Source organism: Electrona antarctica (assembly GCF_951216825.1).
Source record: "Electrona antarctica genome assembly, chromosome: 21".
In the NCBI taxonomy this organism is placed as follows: Eukaryota; Metazoa; Chordata; class Actinopteri; order Myctophiformes; family Myctophidae; genus Electrona; species Electrona antarctica.
Window position 1 is genome coordinate 34,801,204 of NC_136802.1, and position 23,989 is coordinate 34,825,192.

The window sequence follows — 23,989 nt, forward strand, 5'->3', positions numbered from 1 at the left end:
GGGCCGGATTAACACCTCTGAGGGCCCCTGGGCACTGAAGCTCAAAGGGCCCCCCCCCTTTGCGCGCGCAACATTTTTGCTGTTTTGGAGCTGTTTTGGGGCAGTTTTATGCCGTTATATTGGCCTATTTCCGGTCACCTACCCCCCCCAGAGTGACAGCCAATCTAGCGCATTGTTGCTGCTTTACACACAATTGCACTTTTTAGCTGCCCTTCTCACCAACAATAAAACACTAATCTTTTTAGACACCATTTATTTCATTCGGATTAGCAAGGAATTTTTCTGTGGAGCTAAAAAAAAAAAATCAAAACTTTTTTTTTTTTTAGGGGCCCCTGGTGCCCAAGGGCCCCTGGGCACGTGCCCAAAGTGCCCATATGGTAGATCCGGCCCTGGTAGTGTACACACAAAGTGGACTGCAGCGCGAGAAGTTCGGGACGAGCGCCAACTTTTAACGAAGGCATGCTGTGTTCCGTTCTATTGGAGTCCCCCAAACCCCCCCCCCCCCCCCCTGTTGAGCGAACCCCGCCAGTACAACACCACTGAGTCATGTGGAGCTGTCAAAGGTCTAGACGTCGTCCCCTGCTCCAACAGACACGGCGTTGAAAAGGACGTCGCTTTCCAACATCCATTCATAGCAGTCGTTCCGCTGCAATTGCTCAAGTCGCGGTCTACACTTTGACAGCACTGCCTCTGACTCATTTTCTTTGTTAAAAGTTCATTCCGACCCAGACTGCAGGGAGAGAACAAATGACATTGGATCAAAGGAACGCCGTTTAGTCGAGAAGGCCGGACAAAAAGACTTGGAAAAGAAGAGGACACTCTCTCTCACTCTCCTTTCTAGCCGTCTATTTCAAAGACACATGCAAACGCACACACAGATACGCGGCACGCGTTCGCTTGTGTGTGCTCTTGCATGTTCTGTTTGTGTGACGACCAAGTGCGTGTGTGTGTGTGTGTGTGTGTGTGTGTGTGTGTGTGTGTGCATATGAGTGGAAAACAAAACTCACCCAAGTGGAAAGCAACTCATTATAAGGTGAGTGTGTGTGCGTGTGTTTGTGTTTCCCCAAAGCATCCTCATATGGTGTCAACCAACACGCACACACACGCGCGCACGTACGCACACATGAAGACGCATGACCAAGCTTACAAACACAACCGGGCTCACAGTGTCCCAGGATGCGGCACTATTGTCGACACACCGTCATCAATCACACCGTTTGCTGTGCAACGGTGTGATTGATGACTCAGCGTCCTCTCAGTACCCATCGACCATCTAAGTCAGTGGTTCTCAACCCCATGGGGGGGGGGGGGGGGGGGGGGGGGGGGGGGGTCGGTCTGTCCCTGCATGATTTTGAGGGGGTCCCCCAGATGACAGTGAACCCTAGAACACTAAACACGGGTCAATACAGACAATTATATTTTTTGTAATTTTCAGAATGTTGCTGATGTCTGAGGTGGGTGGGTCTTTCGGTACCTACATGATGCTCAGTGACATCATAGAAAGCTAAATGGCAAAATTGTCAAATACTAGTCCATATACCCATCCAGGGTTAAGAGCACCCTACCTCGGTAATATACCTGCAGGCTTTTATTGCTTTCGGCTTGTTTTCATGGACCCGGTTGCTTGTTGCTCTCGCAAAAGCTAACCTGGCAACCCTGGCGGTCATAGAGTTAAACAGAGTTCCCATAAAGGAAACAGAGTACAATGTGGGAAAGTGGTCTCAGCGTGACAATACTTGAAATAACGTACTTTCTAACCCGTGGTGAGATTGCAAATTAGGCGACGCTGTGCTCCTTTGTGTCAATGAGTAAGACATTGTACAGACACTATATTAGCTTAATATAGCTAATACAATGTGGATTGATTGGACTACAGCCTATGAGCGTCAGAGCTGGCGGATGGTAAACGTTACAGCGGTGCGCTGTGACGCTGTGGCGTTAAACAGTTTCCCACAAACATAACGCCAAAAGAGCGTACAATTTGGAAAATTGAAAAAATTCGGATCAATTGGTCCAGCCAGTGAAAAAAATAATAATATTGAATTAACTATATTTAATAAATGCCCTTTGTTTTGCGGTCCTTTTCACAGAATCAAAGGTTGTATCGTCATTCATCAGGAACATGGATGGCTATGTAGGTCATAAGGTGTGAGCAACAAGCTACAGGCTGCTCAAGACAGCCCTGCTCTGGGACTGCTCCGGTACGAATGGAAAAAGAACGGTTCACACCAGCCAGACGGAGAACAGAAAAAGAACAAGGCCAATCAACAGCATAAGACACCTCAGTTGACCTGCACCCTGTTCCCTGCGTGACGGTGATTGCATGACTCAGCGTCCTCCAGAGCCCTTTGATCATCTCAGTGGCTCAAGATGACTTGTTCATTTATTTACAGAACCACTTACTTTATACATTCAACGACCAGAGGACTAGATGCATCAAAGACACTAATGACCTGCTTCACATAGCCTGTCATAAGTGTCATTTTGTGCTACATAAAGCCAGACAAAGTGCAGTATGAGGGCCCTCACACCAGAGTTGACGTGGTCGAATAAAACTAGTCCGTCGACTACCTTTTTTCACTGGCAAAAACTAAACCAAAGCTAAATAAAATCTAAGCTATGATGACTAAAACTAAGTCAAAATATATTGACAATTTCATCAACAAATAAAAACTAGACTAAAATGTTAGGGAAGGACTAGTGGTGAAGAGATCCAGTACAACTGAAAGTCATTTTATGCTTGGTTGCTTGCTCAAAACAGCAGATCTACAAGCTCACAGCGTGTCGCGCTGTGACACGTAGTGAGCTTGTAGATCGGCTATTTTCAGCATGCAACCGAGTCTAAAATCAGCCATTAAGTGCCTCAGTAATCTATAGGATCATACAGTAGGTAAACCAAGAACCTAGCATACCGTAATCAGTATAATAACAACAAAAACAATTGGTACATTGAAACTGTACGAACTATGATACCAGGTCAACAATGTGGCATCTGCCTAAATAACATGCTATCTAAATGGCATTGTTACCTTAATTTGCATAAGACTTAAGGTCAAGTGCTACGGCAGGGGTATTCAACTACGCCGGGGGCCACAACTGTGTGGGGGGGTCTCACAGCGTGCGCGCACAGACAATTTGTGGTTTCTCAAAATGCATTTTGTGCTCAAAGACGAAGATTTAGCCTATGTAATACATTTCTGACCAGGATAATGGTAGGCCTATATGGTACCTTAGAATAGATGTATAGACCGATTTGACAGTGGATAAACAAAATTGCCGTGTCATTAACGACCGACAACGAGCACCAGCTGGAGACACACACACACAGGCACAGGCACAGGCACAGGCACACACCTACCCTTTGCGCACTGCAAAGTCTAAAGTAACTGGAGTGTGTCTCATTTCTCTCCAAGAGCCCTTGAATATGATCACTGTCATTATGGTAATCTCACACTTCATATCGCACACGCCATACACTGTAACTTTCATTACCCCTTTTTCAACTGTCGGCTACGGGCTAAAGTGGAGTCTGAAGCGGTGAGTCTTCAGATTACAGAAGATTGGAAGTGAGTCTGCAGCTCTAGCTGCAATGGGGAGTTTGTTCCACAGTTTGGGAGCCAGAGGGGAGAAGAGTCTGGGACTTATGGATCGTTGTCCCGGGTGTTTTAGGATAGACTGAGACAGACGCCTATGGCCTCACTCACACCTTCACTTCGAGCATACAACATTGTTGCATGCTAGATGTAAACAAAGGGTAAGTGTCATGGCCGCCCCAATGCATTTCCAATGGAAGTCACATGGTTTGACACAACATTTTTGTTGTACGGCTTTCGGCTGTGTTTCGACTGCCCCCCTCCCCCTCATACAACAAAAATGTCAAACCATGTGACTTCCATTGGAAATGCATTGCGAGCTTGCAACAGTCAACAAGTCTCTTGCATCAGCTATACAACAATCTGTTGTGCAGGTGTGAGTGAAGCCTAAGCCTGCATGGTTGTGTATATTATACACAAACAACAACAACAACAACAACAACAGTCTGTGAGCAGCTACAGTAGCTCAGGACCGTCTTCTGAGACGCCCAGTACAAATGGAAAGAAAAGAATACCAGCCAGCCAAAACAAGCGGATAAACAAGGCCAATCAACACATTTAGACACCTGGACCCTGGTCCCATGGGTGATGGCGATTAGATGACTCAGTGTCCCCTAGCTAGAGCACGTGGTTCCCAAACAGTGGGCAGGGACCCATGTGTGGGTTACGGAAGTAAAAATCTAATTTTATTTTACTACACGATACTACAGATATTATCTCTCGTTCGTTAAAGTTAATGACTCGTTTGAACGAGATATTATCTCTCGTTCGTTAAAGTTAATGACTCGTTTGAACGAGATAATGTCTCGTTCAAACGAGTTAAAGATCTCATTCGTTCAAGTCCGTAAGAAATAGCAGATCTACAAGCTCATAGCGCAGCACGAAGTGACGCACTATGAGCTTGCATATCTGCTATTTTTTTAAAGATCGTGACACACACTCGTATATAGCTCAAATCTCTTGTTTCCTGGTTTTAAGGGGTTCAAGAAGTGGTTAACAACATTGCAAGTTTCTCTCCACATGTAGACGTTGACCTTGTTCTCCTCGAGCACTAAACCACATGATAGGGAAAGGACGTGAATGAATTGCTTTCATATTCATTCAGATAATGTTCTTTGGCACCGAGGTGCATGTGACAACCCAATTTAGAAGGTTCCAACTCCGCAACCTACTTAGAAACTCCGTTCAACACAGGGCTTTTTGTTTTGTAATGGCCGAATGCGGTCGCACTCCTTTTTATACGCAGTTATGTGGTGACGTACCAGGGAGGCTAGAGAGGTAGCATGCGGTCCCAGAAGGCTGAGCAAATGGAAGAACAAGTTCATTACTTATAATCACCGCCCTAATCTCCCCGGGGATGTTATCTCCTCTGCTGCAGTCACAGTGTGTTCCAGCATTGTCATTTAGCTTAGGCTTGTGAGCAAAGGTGTTTTTCTTTTCTCCCCTGTTCTACTGTGTGTGTGTGTGTGTGTGTGTGTGTGTGTGTGTGAGTGCGTGCGTGCGTGCGTGCGTGCGTGCGTGCGTGCGTGCTATCAATTGTCCTGTCCCTCTGCAGTGGTGCAGGACATAAACTATAAGAACTTTTACTTGAGAACTGTACATAAGTAACCCTTATAGACACGTATAGCTGCCCTTCCTTTAATATCCCGAACACTAACCCTATATGAAGGTGCCAGTATAAACTCTAACTGGGGACACCCGTTGTGTCCCCAATTTGACATGTGCTACCAATCAACCGGTTCAATGTCCAAGGTTTGTCCCAACATCACAAACACACACACACACACACGCACACGAACACGCACACGCGCACACACACACACACACACACACACACACACACACACACACACACACACACACACACACACACACACACACACACACACACACACACTTACAGAGTAAGCAGTGATGTAATGACTGACTGATGTTAAGCAGGCCAAGGCCACTTTAAGAAGGAATGTACGCATTCTTGAAATGCCTGAAAGCTCAAGGATTTTAGGTTACTCCAACACAGATGCTGCAAATGCTGCAAATCTGTTGTCCATCTAATGTAATATGTCCATCGAAATAGTTGATTAACTCCAGTAAGGCTGCCTGCAAATCTTTTTCCTTCTGGCTTATATATGCCCCAATGCATTATAATTGCCCTCTATAACTAAAATGTTAAATGACAAGCACCATAAATATATCATATTTTACTTAACCCATTTTGGGCGGGAACCCCTTTTGGTGTTAGCATTATGTTATGCTTTAGCTATTGAAAAATAGCAGATCTACAAGCTCATAGTGTGCCACCGAGTGGCGCGCTACGAGCTTGTAGATCTGCTATTTTTGAAAAATCGACTGACATAGAAACATAGCTTTTTCAGAAAACTTTTCAAACAGACATTTTTAGAATCTGATCTCAGGTCAAAATGGGGGGCAACACCCTTTGCAAGTTGATGATATCATTTGTGTCCAGCCCTTTGTAATGTATGGAATGCATGTGCTTTCCATACAAAACAACTGAATACTTCCCAAGGTTAAAGGGGAATTCCAGATTAGTCGTAATTCCAGATTAGTCGTCTTCTGACCTTGACCTGTTGTTATTATATCCAATAACGAGTGGTACACGTGAAAAATGACAAAACAACATCCAGAGCGCAGCGCTGGGTCTCATAGGCTCAATCGCTTATTTTGATCGCTCGCCCACTGGTTGTTAGATCAAAATACGGTAAGAACAGCACTGGTCTGGAATTCTCCTTCAATGGGTTAAAAACGTGATCTCTCAAGAATGGCCACTTGGACTCAAAGATGATTAGAAGTAGCACGTTGGTGGTCAAAGGTCAAGGTCATTGTGTCACGCACTGTAGGTGGTCAAATTCTAAGGTCTAGGTCACCGTCACTGTGTGTATACAGACATATTAATCGACCAACCGTTTCTGTAAACTATCATGGCATGCCTATGTCGCTGAAGGCGAATCAGGGACTTGCTTCCAGGCAGAACAAGTTGTCAAGGCGATTCAACTCCGACGAGCTTCTTCCTTTTCTTGTTGAGGGGCGCTAGCCCCTCCTACGTCCAGCTTTGAGGGTTTGTGTAAACACGAACATTGAAGACAAAAGTGAGGACGCAAATTGTGATTGGCCAGAATGAGATGATGTATGATGACGCATGATGGTAAGAGCACCCCTCACTTCACACGGGTGTGATTCTTTTTTGAGAGACGAAGTTGAACTTTATTATTTTATTTAGTTGTTTTCATTTTCCCACAATAATGACATGTGCAACATTGGGATGCCAGGGTTAAGAACCAAAGCATAGAAAGAGCTAGACTCTCCTCGGCTCTTCTCTGCCAGAGTTTAAAATAACCTAATAATGTCATTTGCAGATGGTCTCTCTCTCAAAAGATAAATTAGCATTTAAATGGTGCGATCGAAGTGAATAGGCTTTACAACGGAACATGCTGTTTTTACAGGAGCAGTTTACCCCCAAAAATAACTTATTTTCTTTCAATTAGAAAATACGCCGCACGCATGAAGCCTTGAATTCATGGACGTTCATTTTGTTTTTGTAGCATGAAACTCTGCCGGTCATCAAATGATTGGCTCAGGAATACAATTACAAAATAAAATATACATTTTCAGATTTAGAATTTAGTTTTTGGGTAGCCTATTGCAGAAGCTTATTATTCATTACACTATATTGTTATTATGTTTTCTTTATATTTTACTAGGGTTGTCCCGATCGGATGATCGGAAATCGGGGCCGAAGTCATTTTCAAATGATCGGAAACGGATTGGGAGCCAAAAAACGTGATCGGGACATCCATCCCTAGTATCAATATTATATCCATATCATGATATTAGAAAATTGTCTGTGATTTGGAATATTGTACTATCGTGATAAATTCTGATAAACGTGTTCTATAAAATATAAAAAATCGGTATCGGCAGATGCTCAAAATCAAATGATCGGATTCGGATCGGGAGCAAAAAAACGTGATCGGGACATCCCAATATTTTACCATGACTTATTGTAGCCTACTTAGCTTGTAAGAGCCTATAGGGGCTCCATTTTCGTCACCGCTAAACCCCTTATCCCTAAACTTCTTTGCCTTTTTTTTTTTTTTACTATTTTGAAAAGCATTTTTGAATAGTTCAACTAGCCAATCTACATTGACACGTTGTGAGCTTGTAGACTGGCCATTTTAACTATTCAAAAATGTTTTGCAAAATAGTAAAAAAAAAAACGAAGAAGTTTAGGGATAAGGGGTTTAGCGGTGGCGAAAAAGGAGCCCTAGATGTCTCCACTAGGCCTGATAGATATTGTTCTGGTACAGCCTATAGCTTGTTCTGGTACAGCCCATCTTGTTATGGTTCAGCTTGTCCTTGAAGCTACTTTAACTATCATCTGATATCTGTGCATCTTGGCAGAACTACTGTACCGTACCACCGACCTGACAGAACTACTGTACCGTACCACAGACCTGACAGAACTACTGTACCGTACCACCGACCTGACAGAACTACTGTACCGTACCACCGACCTGACAGAACTACTGTACCGTACCACCGACCTGACAGAACTACTGTACCGTACCACCGACCTGACAGAACTACTGTACCGTACCACCGACCTGACAGAACTACTGTACCGTACCACCGACCTGACAGAACTACTGTACCGTACCACCGACCTGACAGAACTACTGTACCGTACCACCGACCTGACAGAACTACTGTACCGTACCACCAACCTGATTCTAGATTTCTCCCCATGATATCATGTACATCAGGTGTGGGCAACTTTGATGATGGAGAGGGCCACTATATTTCCACAATTCCATATTTTGATTTATGTTCATTAATGCCCTACTTCATCATTCTATGTCACACAAAAGTAGCAAAACATAGCTAATCTACAAGCTTTTTGAGTTTGTAGATCTGCTATTTTTTTTTTTTTTTTTTTTAATATTTTTGAATTGGAATCGTGATTTTTTTTTTATATGGAACCCTGAATACTTTTTTGCTACTTTTGAATGTGACCCCATGCACATTATACCATAACCATCACTACCTACAATAATTGTCTCAACTCCTATTGCCTCATCAATTGCTGATTGATCTAGAATTCCACGACAGTAATCACAGTATACATAACGTGAATGAGTTCCAAATCTTTACAGTGTGACTGTTGCTCTAAAATTAAGAAGGTCTACATACTATGGGAAAAGAAACAGTATTGTCATTCAATCTAAATGAGTAAGTGATAGATAAATTCTGACATGTTGTTTACACGTCATGTCAAGTTGGCCACTCCATCATATTCTGTTGGTCAACTCAGATAGAACTTGGGCCCAGACCGTGTTCCATATAGGTCATATTTGGTCATCTTGCCCTTTTTATCATTTTACTCTTAGCCTACTGCCTGTTTACTCCGGGTTGTTCTCCTTATCCTATTTATGTCATGTCACCATCCACGTGCCTAATCATCTCAGCCCTATATTATCCTTTATATTATTATCATACTTATATTATGGGTTTCCGGACGCCAAGTTCAGATTCACTGTCTCTATTAGACTTTCCCCAGTCAAGTTAACTTGCCATACTGAGAGGTCTATTTTGATTTGAGACATGTATTTGACCTTGGTGCCTAGTGAGAAAGTAGATAGCAGGCCATTTCTCTCTGTCGAAGAGTTCACAGCTAGCAGGGAAAGAATGTTATCTTCAGGTTGCCATAGCAACGCCAGCCTCTGTGCTTTCCCGGTCTATGGCCATCAATGACGGAACCAAGGAAGATGTCACGATACCAGTCTCATCATCCATGTGCTGGTCCAATGAGTGCTCGACAACCAGCACCACCGTGGATATTGCGGAAATGAACTATCTATTCAGCCAATGAACGTTTATCAACAACTGACGTCAGATGCAGTATAAGCCAGGAAGATGCTGTGAAGAGGGGCAGTTCGGATCCATATTGGAACAATTGAATACTCTAAATTATAGTGATGTATTGTACTATTATTATTATTATCTGAACCATGTAGCACATTTTCTATGTAAATTGACTTTATTACCTACTAAAAATTACAGTTAAAACCTTAAACTTCCTCTCAGAACTTTATTTCGTCTGTCTCCAATTCGTTTTTAAGGTATCCTTCTATTTTTTATGGTAGAGTGACTGTCATTCAAGATTTAAAGGGCTACTCACTCATTTTTAAGGTAAATACAGCACGGTATTTGGTCTCCCTGCTGGGTTATTGAAGATATATATATTTACAGTCCTTTCTAATTAGCATTACAGAATAGATATAATTTATTTTTATCCATTAATACGATCCTTGGGGTCGCCGGAATTTTATTTCCATCAGTAAGTAACACATGCATGCACCCCCTATATAAAAAGAAGCTTGATACGTAAATTAAATACCCGAGTAGGTAACTAAAGGCATCCGTAATATTGCCACTCATGGACTTTCTAAACCTATTTATAGTATAGCATCATGTCCTTGCTTTATTTTTTGTATTTTCTGCTGAGTATGTATAGGCTACTTTATATTTTGTGTTGTCCTACTTTATTAATCAATTGTTTTTATACCTTTTTTGTTAGTTTTTATGAATGAATTAATATTGTATATAATTGTATATAATGTAAACGGTGAGGTTCTCGCATAAGCCCCCTAGGGTTGCTTACCTCACCGGCAAAACAACTGGGCAAACCAAATAAATCAAATAATTTTAAAAGTTTGCACATTTACAATGTTTAACATTTCATAACAATGTCCGCCCGGGGCGGCCAGTGGCTCAGGAGGCATAGAGCGGCCATGGGAAATTAACCATACACAGTTCCATCCCCCGGATCCTTCTGGGCTAGTGTCAAAGTGCCCTTGAGCCAGACACTGAACCCCCAACTGCTCCCGTTCTCATGAGCGCGGTTTCCTCTGCTGCCGGTGTGTGAATGTGTACACGTGTGGATGGGTGAATAACGCTTTGTATAAAGAACTGCGCAAAAATAAATGCACCAATAAGAATTGGTATATCGTATCCACAATATTATAATGAGTGAAATATGAACTTAATATATCCCTTGTCATTTAATTGAATGGCTTGCTGAAATTGCCACGTTTCGTTGAGAACACGGGGATAATTATATTTGGCGACATACAGTAAGTAAGGTGTAGTCTCTATTAGTTCACCGCCACATACCTCAAATTGTTTCACGTAATAGAACATTTTACACATTAACTAATATTGATTTCAGCGTGCAATGTGCAGGTTCATTGCGATCACAGAAGATACAGCAAGTTCCCATATATAGATAGCTCATACAGCCTATAATAGACACAGTGCAGTAAGTTGCAGTAAATCAGAAATCCCTTCGCTGAAAATAGCTGTTCTACAAGCTCACAACACTTGGTGTGAACTTGTAGATCAGTTTTTTTCTCTGTTTTTGGTGAAAGAATTATAATTGAAATCTTTTGAAACGTACTATAATAGCAGATCAACCAGAATAGGAATGCTGGGGTTTAAGTTAAACAACACACACACCCCTAAATTAAATGTCTACCTTGAGGCCGTTAGGAATCTTATCTGCTAATACAAGTGTTGTAACAAGCTGATAACCTCTCGGAGAGGAGCTGAACTTCAGTCTGACAACAAGCATTGTGAGACAACAAGCAGAACACCTTTGACAACACTATACACAGTACTGTACTTAAGTACAATGTTGAGGTACTTTTACTTTACTGGAGTTTTTCCCAATTTCAGAGCATTTTACTGCACTACAATTATTTGACAACTTTAGTTACTAGGCCTTACTTTGTAGATTTTGATTATTATCAAAAACATACACTACAAGGGTATACGTCTAAAACGGAATCAAAATTTTACTGTCAAAATCAACAGCCTGTGGCGTCACGTCGGTCATCCATGACATAATGATTCAACATTTGGGCAAGGTTTCAGCCAGAGTGCCAGTTAGTGTGTTGTGAAACACATCTAGTGTCGATAGTGACGGCCCCCTTTTAGTGAATTCCCACTTTGCATCGTTCCTGGGTGTATGTGTGTGCGTGCATGCGTGCGTGCGCGCGTGCGTGCGTGCGGGCGGGCGGGCGTGTGCGTCCGTGTTTGTTTCACCAGAAACAATTTCCATGTCATGTTGTCCATTTCTCATGTCTCCACCTGTGGCATCCTACTATCCATTCCATTTATGGAAGCAGAGAGCCATATTGAGCGTATTCCCTCAGAGCCGGGCCCTGTTTTTGCCGCGTGTCTGCAATGCACGCTGCTTCTCCAGGCTAACCCACTTAGCCGTGACGCGGGCTACGCGGGCTAGCGGGCGCCGCCCCAGCACCGGTGGCACGGTGATGAATGACTGGCATTAAAGGTGTTAGGTTGGGGGGGTGGGGGGGGGGGGGGGGGCTTGTCTGGGAACAGCAGGCTCCTGTCCCGGCTGGGGGCATCCATCAACATCAGCGGGGGAGGTCTGGTCCAAATGAAATGCTTATGGAAGGAGCCAGCTGGCAATCTGGGTCTGGGTCGACCCCAGACAGCATGATGCTAGTCAGACCCCCCGTGAGGACGAGGAGAGGTTGTCCGTATTCCGTATACTATGCAGTGTTTGCCAAACATCGGGGTAGGCTATAGTGCAGGCGTTCTGATGCTGAGAATAATTTTTAGGTTTGAAAAATTGTTTTAAGGTCAACCACACGTCCACACCAATGCAACTCATTGATTTGCAATGAGTTGGTTAATATGTACCACTGGTGGTTTGATTGATTGATTGATTGATTGATATTTTATTAGAAGTTTTGTTTCATGACAGACTGACAGTACAGTTCAAGGTCAAGAGAACCACTGCACTAGACCGTTTTGGAAAGACCATTTTGTTTTATTCCTTCACTTGTTCAACAGCCTGTTATGAAAGAGCATAAAGAAAGATCTTGTGTGTGTCCTCCTTATTAGGATTATAAAGATTTGTTAAGTGGCAAATTATGTGACAGTGCATCTCAGGCTTTTTCATGGAGTAACGCAAAAGTAATGTATACGAGTAGTGTAACTATAGTTACTTTCTCCAGGGAGTAATCAAGTAATGTAAGGCATTACTTTTTTCAAAAGTAATGTGGAGTGTATTACTTTTTTGAGTAATGGAACCCAACTGAAGGGTTAGTTCAGATATTTGGACCTTGGGAAATACTTTAAATAATAATACTATAAATTAATATAGTGGTAACAAGGTATTAATTGAGTCCCATGGTGGGAGTTCCCGTCTGGTTTTGAAATGAAATGAAATGAAATTAAATTAAATTAAATCTATATTTACCCAGGGTATCTGGGCTAAGCTCAAGAACTTGTTTCCAGCCAGGCCCTGCTCATAGAAAACATTTCATCGTAGTGGTTCAATGCCTTGTTCAAGGGCACTTCAACGGTGGTAATTTTAACGTGTCGGACGGCTGATTCGAACTAGGAACGTTCCGGTATCAAGACCGCGCCGCTATCCGTTCGGCCACCGCTGCCACACTTTGTAGTTCTGGTCATTGGTGGGGGTCTAAAAATAGATGAATAAAAATAAACTAGTGTCATTTTCATTGTTGACCTATTTCTACCATACTGTAGAGCTGCAGCTTTCGTCCAACTTGGACCCCTGTGTCACATGCATGGAACTATTTTTTGTGTCCAGTATCACATACACGAGCAGCACCACAAAACCAAAAAAATCTATGCAATGCAAATGCAAAATGTACGTTGCAGTTTGCACTTCTGAACACATTTTACAGAGCAACAGGTTATAATAAACGGTTTATATTATAAACGGTTATAATATGTATATCTATATTTTTGAATCAAGTATACTGTGGGGGTTGAGTAGGGGCAGTAGGCTTTACTATAGGCTATACATCCACCACTACACCATGACCATATTAAGCTACCAAATTATTAATCTTCCCCCAACAGGGGCTTCTTTCCTTTCTGTTTATTCTACTCACTCCAGGATTTATTGAATCAATTTCCCTCCTTGCATAAACGTCCAGGCGCCGGTCGACAAGTCACCTCGCCGAGCGGAAGCGTGTCCTAGATTTAGCGCATTTAGCCCCGGCGCTAGCCAGACCGTCGCGCTGCCGCTGCCATCACAGCTCACGCTATGGTTACCGCAGCAGAGAGAGAGATAAACGAGGGGCCTGTTCAGTGTAAGTCAAGTTTTAGCAGTGGCGTGCACAGACATTTAGAGGGGCAGGTGCTCAAGTTAAAAAAGGGCACCTTGTGCAGCGCGTGGAACCGGCCGGTTGCCTTAATCTATTTTGGGCGGGAACCCCTTTTGGTGTTAGCATTATGTTATGCTTTAGCTATTGAAAAATAGCAGATCTACAAGCTCATAGCGCGCCACCGAGTGGCGCGCTACGAGCTTGTAGGTCTGCTATTTTTGAAAAATCTATTTTTTTTCCAAAAGGGCACATTGCCAAAAGGGCAGGGGGCTCTAGCACCCCCTAGTGTCTATCTGTGCACGCCACTGAGTTTTAGGTACAAGTGGTCCCGTCAGGGGGCTTTTCCGGAGCGCTTCGTGTCAAAACCTTTTTCGAGAGCTAAAAGGTGTGAAGGTGCTAACCAGAGGAGGTGAGCAGCAGTGTCGCCAGATTTCGGGAGAGATATAAGCCAGTGTTGATTTTGACGACTAAAACTGTGGCGAAAATACCTTTTTCACTGACGAAATCTTTAAAAAAAAAACGAAACAAGCGCTATGATGGCGAAACCGAGACTGAATATGTTGACAATTTCGTCAACAAATAAAAAATAGACTAAAAATGTTAGGGAGGGACTAGTGGAGAAAGAGATCCAGCAACAACTACTGTAAAAGACAAGACTGAATAGCCGATCTAGAAGCTCACAGCCATGTCCACATGCAGGCAAATCAGTTTGCTCTGCGGACCACGTTTTGAGGCTAATTATTCAGAAAACCCCAGACCACAGAAAATCTACTGAATGTTCAAAGTTAAGGTTTTTTGGGTGCAATTGAGGTCAGAAAAAAATGTCACCAGACCTTTAACAAACAACAAGCTGCCATTCTGCAGGTATGTATACAGATCAGGGTTTCTCAAAGGGGTGCCGTGACACCAGTCCAGCGGTGCCTTAGAATACTTTGATATATATTTGGAATTCATCAACATCACTTCAGTTTAACCACTTAAAGGAGCATTCAGTGATTTGGGTGATTTGGAAAACCACCCAGTCCGCCCCGGTAACAAAATGTGCACATGCACGCTCTACAGTGGGGGGGAAGTGCAACAGGCCAACAGCATGTGCACCAAGGCCCGCCCCCACTCGATCATGATTGGAGGAAGGCCCCTCTCATCCTGATTGGATGAAGGTTTTGCCACCCGCCACCAAAACTGAAACTAGGGTTTTTTGACCCCAGGGGCTCACGGGGGACAGGGAGGAACTCCTTATATGGTCAACACACTCTATAGTAGGGAGGATTATCCAGAAAAAAAGAAAAAATAAGTGATATTTGAATTAAGTCAAATCACTTAATATACCTTTAACCCATTTAGGCCTGACCTCGAAATTTAAAAAAAGTTTCTTCTAAATCCTCCAGTTTTCTGAAATAAATATTTTCACGATTTTTCAAAAATAGCAGACCTACAAGCTCGTAGCGCGCCACTCGGTGGCGCGCTACGAGCTTGTAGATCTGCTATTTTTCAATAGCTAAATTATAACATAATGTTTAAAACACTCTAGACTTCATGTCAAACAGAGTTGCACTTTTCTTTTTCCATCGACACCAACTTTCTTCACCAAAAATAGTAGATCGACAAACTTGTAGATCGGCAAATTTCTGATGAACGTCCCCCCTTCCCCAGAATAGGGATGCTGGGGTTCAAGGGGTTAACGCATCTCGGAATAGCCCGCTGTCCTGAAATGGACATTTTGGGACGCGCAACACAATGGGAACTTGGCTTCTCACTGTCACCCCCAAGAGGGAATAAATGACTCATGTAACCCAAACCACACCAAAAGTCACTTTCTATAACGAGAGGAAAGAGAGACAGAGAGAGAGAGAGAGAGAGAGAGAGAGAGAGAGAGAGAGAGAGAGAGAGATGGATGGGTTGAAAGTGTAAACAGAGATATTTTGGAGGAAAAAGAGAGACAGAGAAAGAGAGAGGGTAGCACAACAGTTGGAAAAAAAAGGTTAGCATGAGACTCCAGTCTCCCATCTGCTGCAAAGATCAAATATTACTATGCGTCAGTGATATAATTACATTCTCATGCAGCTGTCGTTCCCAGGATGATGGAAAGCACATGGCTCTTTGCTTACATGTTCCCATTATAAAGTAATAACTTCCAAAGCAGCGAGCTGAGGCTCACTCGTCTAGTCCAAATGAAGCCACGGAGCGAACCCCATTAATCAAAGTGCTAAACCCAGAGGGTGTGTGTGTGTGTGTGCGTGCGTGCGTGCGTGCGTGCGTGCGTATGTGTGTGCGCACGGGGGGTGGGAGGGGTGTATAGGGGGTCCTCCCGCCAGCAGAGAACGAGCTAAGATCCTCTTCCAAACACACAGGCCTACAGTACATCTCTCTCGCCTCTCTAGTCTGTGTGTATCTAATCCATGTGTTTCTCAAACTTTTTCATGTCATGAACCCCCAAAATTGATGTGTATTTGGTCCCCCATCTGGAAATTATTTGTACCAGAGACCCCCCCCCCCCCCCCCCCCCACACACCCTTTGTGTTACTTTTCTTTTTTAAATAATGCAAAATTGGCCAGACATTTTCAATAGTGGGGGGGGGGGTCACCTTTGAGAACGACTCATGGTCTAATCCAGGGTTCCCCAATAGGCGGCCCGCGGGCCATTTGCGGCCCGCGGAGCGCCCCCTTGCGGCCCGCAGAAGAATTAAAAAAAAAGAGAGATTTTTTTTTTGGGGGGGGGGGGTCCCAGATATAAATGGCATTAAATGGGGGTCAGTAGCCTATGCATGTCAAACTGGGCATCCTTTTCAAATGGGGTCCTGCCCTGAAAATGAATTTTCAGGGCAAGACCTCGACCTCACACGTGCGGACTCGGCCCCCAGCCTGGTACCCTAGTCAAAATATGGCCCTCGAGGAAAATTAATTGGGGAACCCTGGTCTAATCAATATAGGTGTTTGACAACTGGGATTCAGGGTTTTAACACACACACACACACACACACACACACACCCTCCGTGACATCTTTGCATATAGCGCCACTCACGGAGGAGTTACAATGATTTGAAACACGGACCACTTAAGGCCAAACACGACTCCCTCCGGTCGTCAGATAACTCTCATCTGTCTTTTGGAATTGTTCGTAAAACAATTGACGCTGTGCAGCGCGCCTTTCCGCTGTGTTCGTCGGCAGTGCGGCTATAGACACATGCGAGACGCAGAGTTTGACCTTGTATAAACTAGGGCATTCACTTCTAGTCATTTTTACTAGTTGACTAGTTGCCTAGTTTACTAGTCGACTAGTCCACTAGTTGTTTAACTACCTATTATGTAAAAAAAAATATATATATTTCTTTTTTTTTGGAAATAAATATTTGTACATTGAAAAACTGTGTACATGGTGACTATAACTATAATCTACCTGATCTTGAGGCCTACAAAATCGGGGAAAAAAAATAAAATAAAAAAAATAAACCTTTTTCTTCTTATCAACTAGTCAACTAGTACCAACAAGGTCGACTAGTGGATTTACTAGTCGACTAGTAAACTAGTCGACTAGTTGCTTAATGCCCTAGTATAAACCCAATGCGAGTTTTGTGAAAATACGATGCTTTATAATGTAGTCACTCGATCAATCATCGGTGAATTAAGATGATAATCTACTCTACCGTTTGATGCAACCAGTCAGCATGCCCACACTGCAATGACGACCGGGGGTCAACGCACATTCCACAGGGCAGAGAGCGCTGTAGCGGAGCGAGATAGCTGCTTAATTTAGCACCAAGCGTGTCAATCTGACACAGCTAACCACTAGCTCAGGACGAAAGCCTCGGAGGCTCAGAGGGGACTAAGGCAAAATAGCCGATCTACAAGCTCCCAACGCCGTGCGGCGGGAGATTGTGGATCGGCTATTTCCGCTGCACGACACAGGCGTTTAACCAAGTGTATAAATCAAGCTTAAACCCAGCAAACACTCCTGCACCACTCACTCACTCACTCACTCACTCACTCCTTCCACAAACCCACAAATTATTGAAGTAAATTCCCCTCTGTGCCAAACGGGGACGCAGATAAACACTGCCGATCCCCGTGGGGACCGCAAAGAAACAAAGCAACAAAGAGGCTCTCCCCTGGGACATCTCCGCAATTAAGGAGACCAGATTTGCGTTTTTTTTTTTTTTTTTTTATGCAAGAATGAGGACCAGGCAAGAATGGAAAGCAGACGCGCAGGGCCTTATATAGTCAGAAACAGACTCATCCACCTCAGGCTATACCAGGTAGCCCTCAGGCTGTGATGTGACTGTCTCCTAGAAGCAGACGTTGACGTCATTAAGATAAGCCACCAGAATTGAAGAGCTGCTTAAGGCAGATAAGAGGGAAACATTTCAAGAATCCTTGCCCTGAAGTTCTTTTTCCTTGGAGGGGGTGGGGGTTGAGAAAAACATGCATGCAGGCCAAGGCCAATAAAAGTGTCAGATTGAACTTGGCTAGTGTATAGCAAAAGAAGTTGTAAAGAAGAGTACTTTTGTGGCGTTCGCAGTTGTGAAATTCACGGTGAAATAAAACAGAAGGTGAGAAAGAAACGGCGCACAGACAACAGAGAAAGAACAGGAAACTGATGAATCAAAGCCATGAAGCAAAACCACAACAGCCATTTTCACAACCCCGGAGAAGCGAAACTTGACTGACCGGCAACATGGGGAAGAAAACCAGCGTCTCCATTCCTCCAGCAAAAAAAATGATCAAAGTTCCAAAGCTCGGCTCTGCGAAAGGTCAAAAGGTGACGTGTTTTTGGCGCGCTGCCTTTTTCGGGGCTCAGACCGGATTAAAGAAAAGTACAAAAAAAAAACCTCGATCCTGTCTAGTGCAGCTCTTCACAAGAGTCCCACGGCCCCGCGGGATCGGCGCTGACTTTTTAACAGTGAGACACGTTGTTTATTTACGTTCCAGTCTCCATGGGACTGTGTGTGTCGAGGCGAGAATAAGCAGCCCGCTGACTTTTGGTAGGAGGTGATGGGGGGGGGGGGGGGGTATGGGTGTTGTCAAAGAGAGTGTCTATGCGCACACACACACACACACGCACACGCACACGCACACGCACACACACACAAACACACACACACACACACACACTGCTGCAGATTCAACTTTTGCATGCATTTCATATAGATAACTTCATTGTGTTCAGTGTTTTGTAAATGAATGCTTTTGTTTCGTTTATTTCAGACATTTTACCACTTAAACCCTCAATACCTACTAGTAAACTTGACCTTTTGGCTCCGGATGGATGGATGGATTTTGTCATTGAACACAGCTGGTGTACAACGAAATGAACTCGACTGCATCACTCCAATACAAAAACAGAGTGCTAGAAATGCATATGTTAGTAGCAGCAACCTGGGTACTCACTCAAGAATAATTAGCCTATGGTCGCTATTGGCAGCCATTTCAAATGACTCACATCAGAATAGATTAACCATGTATTGCCACAAATGGAATTAACTAAGGTTTACGGAAGATGTTCCCTGAATTTTGTCTATAAGCAGCATGCTGAGCAAAATCAGGGAACGTTAAGCAAAACCCCCATGGGTATACTAGCACAGGCACATATCAAGAGAGTTCATGAGATTAACTTGAGTCATGCAAACTTGAAACATACAACTTTCATGCAATTTAACATTAAAGCCATGAATCAGATTAGACCTACTAGAACTCTGTGTACCCTACGGTCTCGCTCTAGTACTGTGTACCATACGGTCTCGCTCTAGTACTGTGTAGTGCATACGGTCTCGCTCTAGTACTGTCAGTGGCGTGCACAGACATTTAGAGGGGCAGGTGCTCAAGTTAAAAAAGGGCACCTTGTGCAGCGCGTGGAACCGGCCGGTTGCCTTAATCCATTTTGGGCGGGAACCCCTTTTGGTGTTAGCATTATGTTATGCTTTAGCTATTGAAAAATAGCAGATCTACAAGCTCATAGCGCGCCACCGAGTGGCGCGCTATGAGCTTGTAGGTCTGCTATTTTTGAAAAATCAAAAACAAAAAAGAGAAAAAAATGTTTTTTCTTTTTTCAAAAGGGCACATTGCCAAAAGGGCAGGGGGTGCTCTAGCACCCCCTAGTGTCTATCTGTGCACGCCACTGAGTACTGTGTACCATACGGTCTCGCTCTAGTACTGTGTACCATACGGTCTCGCTCTAGTACTGTGTACCATACGGTCTCGCTCTAGTACTGTGTACCATACGGTCTCGCTCTAGTACTGTGTACCCTACGGTCTCGCTCTAGTACTGTGTACCCTACGGTCTCGCTCTAGTACTGTGTACCCTACGGTCTCGCTCTAGTACTGTGTACCCTACGGTCTCGCTCTAGTACTGTGTACCCTACGGTCTCGCTCTAGTACTGTGTACCCTACGGTCTCGCTCTAGTACTGTGTACCATACGGTCTCGCTCTAGTACTGTGTACCCTACGGTCTCGCTCTAGTACTGTGTACCATACGGTCTCGCTCTAGTACTGTGTACCCTACGGTCTCGCTCTAGTACTGTGTACCCTACGGTCTCGCTCTAGTACTGTGTACCCTACGGTCTCGCTCTAGTACTGTGTAGTGCATACGGTCTCGCTCTAGTACTGTGTACCCTACGGTCTCGCTCTAGTACTGTGTACCCTACGGTCTCGCTCTAGTACTGTGTAGTGCATACGGTCTCGCTCTAGTACTGTGTAGTACCATACGGTCTTGCTAGTACTGTGTAGTGCATACGGTCTCGCTCTAGTACTGTGTACCCTACGGTCTCGCTCTAGTACTGTGTACCCTACGGTCTCGCTCTAGTACTGTGTACCCTACGGTCTCGCTCTAGTACTGTGTAGTGCATACGGTCTCGCTCTAGTACTGTGTACCCTACGGTCTCGCTCTAGTACTGTGTACCCTACGGTCTCGCTCTAGTACTGTGTACCCTACGGTCTCGCTCTAGTACTGTGTACCCTACGGTCTCGCTCTAGTACTGTGTACCATACGGTCTCGCTCTAGTACTGTGTACCATACGGTCTCGCTCTAGTACTGTGTACCCTACGGTCTCGCTCTAGTACTGTGTACCCTACGGTCTCGCTCTAGTACTGTGTACCATACGGTCTCGCTCTAGCGCCACGCCATTCCAGGTGGCCAGTTGGTGGGCACTCTGTACACTGTACCGTACCATACTGCACTGTAGAGTACCAGACTGTACTGTACTGTACTGTACCATACGGTAGGCTACTGTAGCATACTGTACTGTACCAGACTGTACTGTACCGTACTGTATGGTTCTGTAGTACTAAACCATACTGTACCGTACTGTGCCATATTGTATTGCACAGTATCGTAATGTAGCGTACTGTAGTGTACTGTACAGCATCATACTGTACTGTACTGTAATGTACCGCAATCTACTGTACCGTACCGTACTGTACCATACTGTACCATACTGTACTGTACTGTACTGTACCCTACTGTACCATACTGTACCATATGGTACTGTACCATACTGTACCGCACTGTACCATACTGTACCATACTGTACCATATGGTACTGTACCATACTGTACCATACTGTACTGTACTGTACCATACTGTACCATACTGTACCATATGGTACTGTACCATACTGTACCGCACTGTACCATACTGTACCATACTGTACCGTACTGTACCATACTGTACCATACTGTACTGTACTGTACCATACTGTACCCTACTGCACCCTACTGTACTGTACCCTACTGTACCGTACCGTACTGTACAATACTGTACCATACTGTACCGTACTGTACCATACTGTACCATACTGTACTGTACTGTACCATACTGTACCCTACTGCACCCTACTGTACTGTACCCTACTGTACCGTACTGTTCCATGCTGTTTTTGACAGCGGTGGCCGAACGGTTTGCGGAGCGGTCTTGATACCAGAAGGTCGCCAGTTCGTATCCCCGGACCGGCACGTTAAAATCACCACCGCTGAAGTGCCCTTGAGCAAGGCATTGAACCACTACCATGAAATGTTCTATGAGCAGGGCCTGGCTGTAAACAAGTATCTGATGCTTAGTCCAGTTACCCTGGGTAAATATAGTAACTTTGCTTTGTACTGTTCCATGCTGCACTGCACTGTACTGTACTGTACTGTACTGTACTGTACTGTACTGTACTGTACTGTACTGTACCGTATTGCACCATACTGTACGTTACTGTGCCGTACTGTACTGTATCATACTGTAGCATACTGTACTGTACCGTGACAGTAGTGTACTGTACTGCAGTGTGTGTATGTGTGTGTGTGTGTGTGTGTGCGTGTGCAGTGAAAAGGGGAGGGGTTGGTGAATGTGGAAATTGTGATGTAATTTGCATCACAGCAAAATGTTGCGCAATAACAGTGTGGCACACAGAAGCAATATTTGTACAATAAATGCAGTGCATATAGATTTCGGTGGCATGCAGCATTTGTTTGTGCATGGAGAGATGCTATATGGAATGGAAAAGTAATTAAGCCCCTCTTTTTATTCTTTCTTCTTAAGATTGCTAAATACAATGCACAAGTAGGCTATACTTAGTAGTGATAAAATTGATAATTTGCATTGCAAAACGATTCGATGCCGATTATTTCAAATACAAATACAAAGTAAAACGATACGATATGCTATGTTGCTGTTTAGATATTGATATACATCGATGTTTTTCAATTAAAAATCAATATTTCGATGCAGTTACTATATCGTTACAATAATGATCACTTAAAACGTGAATGAGGAATATGAGAAAATAGCTAGGCTGATTAATACAATCAGCTGACTGACAGCTGATTACAGCTGTACAGCTTCCTATACAAACCCATTATAACTTAAAACTCTATTTTAACCATGATAGATTAATCAAAAACACTTTTTTTTATGTTGACTGATATTGTCCTTCTAATATGTGAGGGGCCGTGGTTTTTCATTTACGGTTTTCATTTATTTTTAATAATTCTTTTGGAAAATAACCTCCTCCAGCGCCGCTCACAAAATCAAAAATCACACCCGTGTGAACTGAGTGGTGTAAGGTCTTATATAGACTGATCAACTGTGGTCTGACGTAATGTCTGACGTAATGAAATCACACCCGTGTGAACTGGGTGACCATAGCAACCATGCTCATTTTTTGGTACGAACAGACACGTAAACTAACAAAGCCAGTTGTAGGAGTGGTTTACACCACTCAAAAATAATTATTAAAAATAAATTAAAACAACAATTAACACCTTGAGGGCCCATCCATTGATACAATGTGCCCATCGTTTATAGCGCCCAGACCACTTTTAGCGACGGACCGGATGTTGTTGTGAATGTGTGTGTAGCAGCTAACAATAGTCACACCACTCTAGAGTCGATCGACAACAACAGGAGGTAAGAATAAATCTATTGCGACTAGCGACTGGACAGCGGAGGGCCGTCAAACTCAGGATCTTTTTACATAATTAGACGGGATGATTTAGATCGCGAGTTATGAATGTTTTAAGATTTTCGTTGTCGTCAGCTAAACAGGCATGACGTGTCACTGTTGTGCAACACAGAGGATTGCGCAACAAGCGCCTCTAGGCTGTAGAGTGATGCGATCAGATCGAGACGGAGATTAATCAATCTCCGTCTCGGGCAAATGACCGTGCACTTGAACTTGACGGTGATCTCCGTCCTGCGCCTCCAAGGTGTTAAGTGACAAACCACGGCCCCCTTAGAAGGACATTATCAGTCAACAGATAATAGGTGCTAATAGAGCGTCGCAGTCCCGCCTCCTACCCTGGACCAGGAAATGAAACCCAATGCATTATTCTCATAGACATTTCTTAAAGTATTTATTTAAAGACGGTTACGCCGCGGACAAAGCCAACTCGAGTCGTGACAACTCATGACAACACAAACAATATTTTGGACCAAACAAATAATTACAAAGAAGAAAAACAACAAAAAAAGTGTTGTAACCTGCCGTTTTTTTCTTCTTTCTAATTATTTGTTTGGTCCAAAATATTGTTTGTGTTGTCATGAGTTGTCACGACTCGAGTTGGCTTTGTCCGCGGCGTAACCGTCTTTAAATAAATACTTTAAGAAATGTCTATGAGAATAATGCATTGGGTTTCATTTCCTGGTCCAGGGTAGGAGGCGGGACTGCGACGCTCTATAGGGCTTCAGATTACTGAAGCCCTATTTTATACTCCAATTTGAAATTCACAATAAT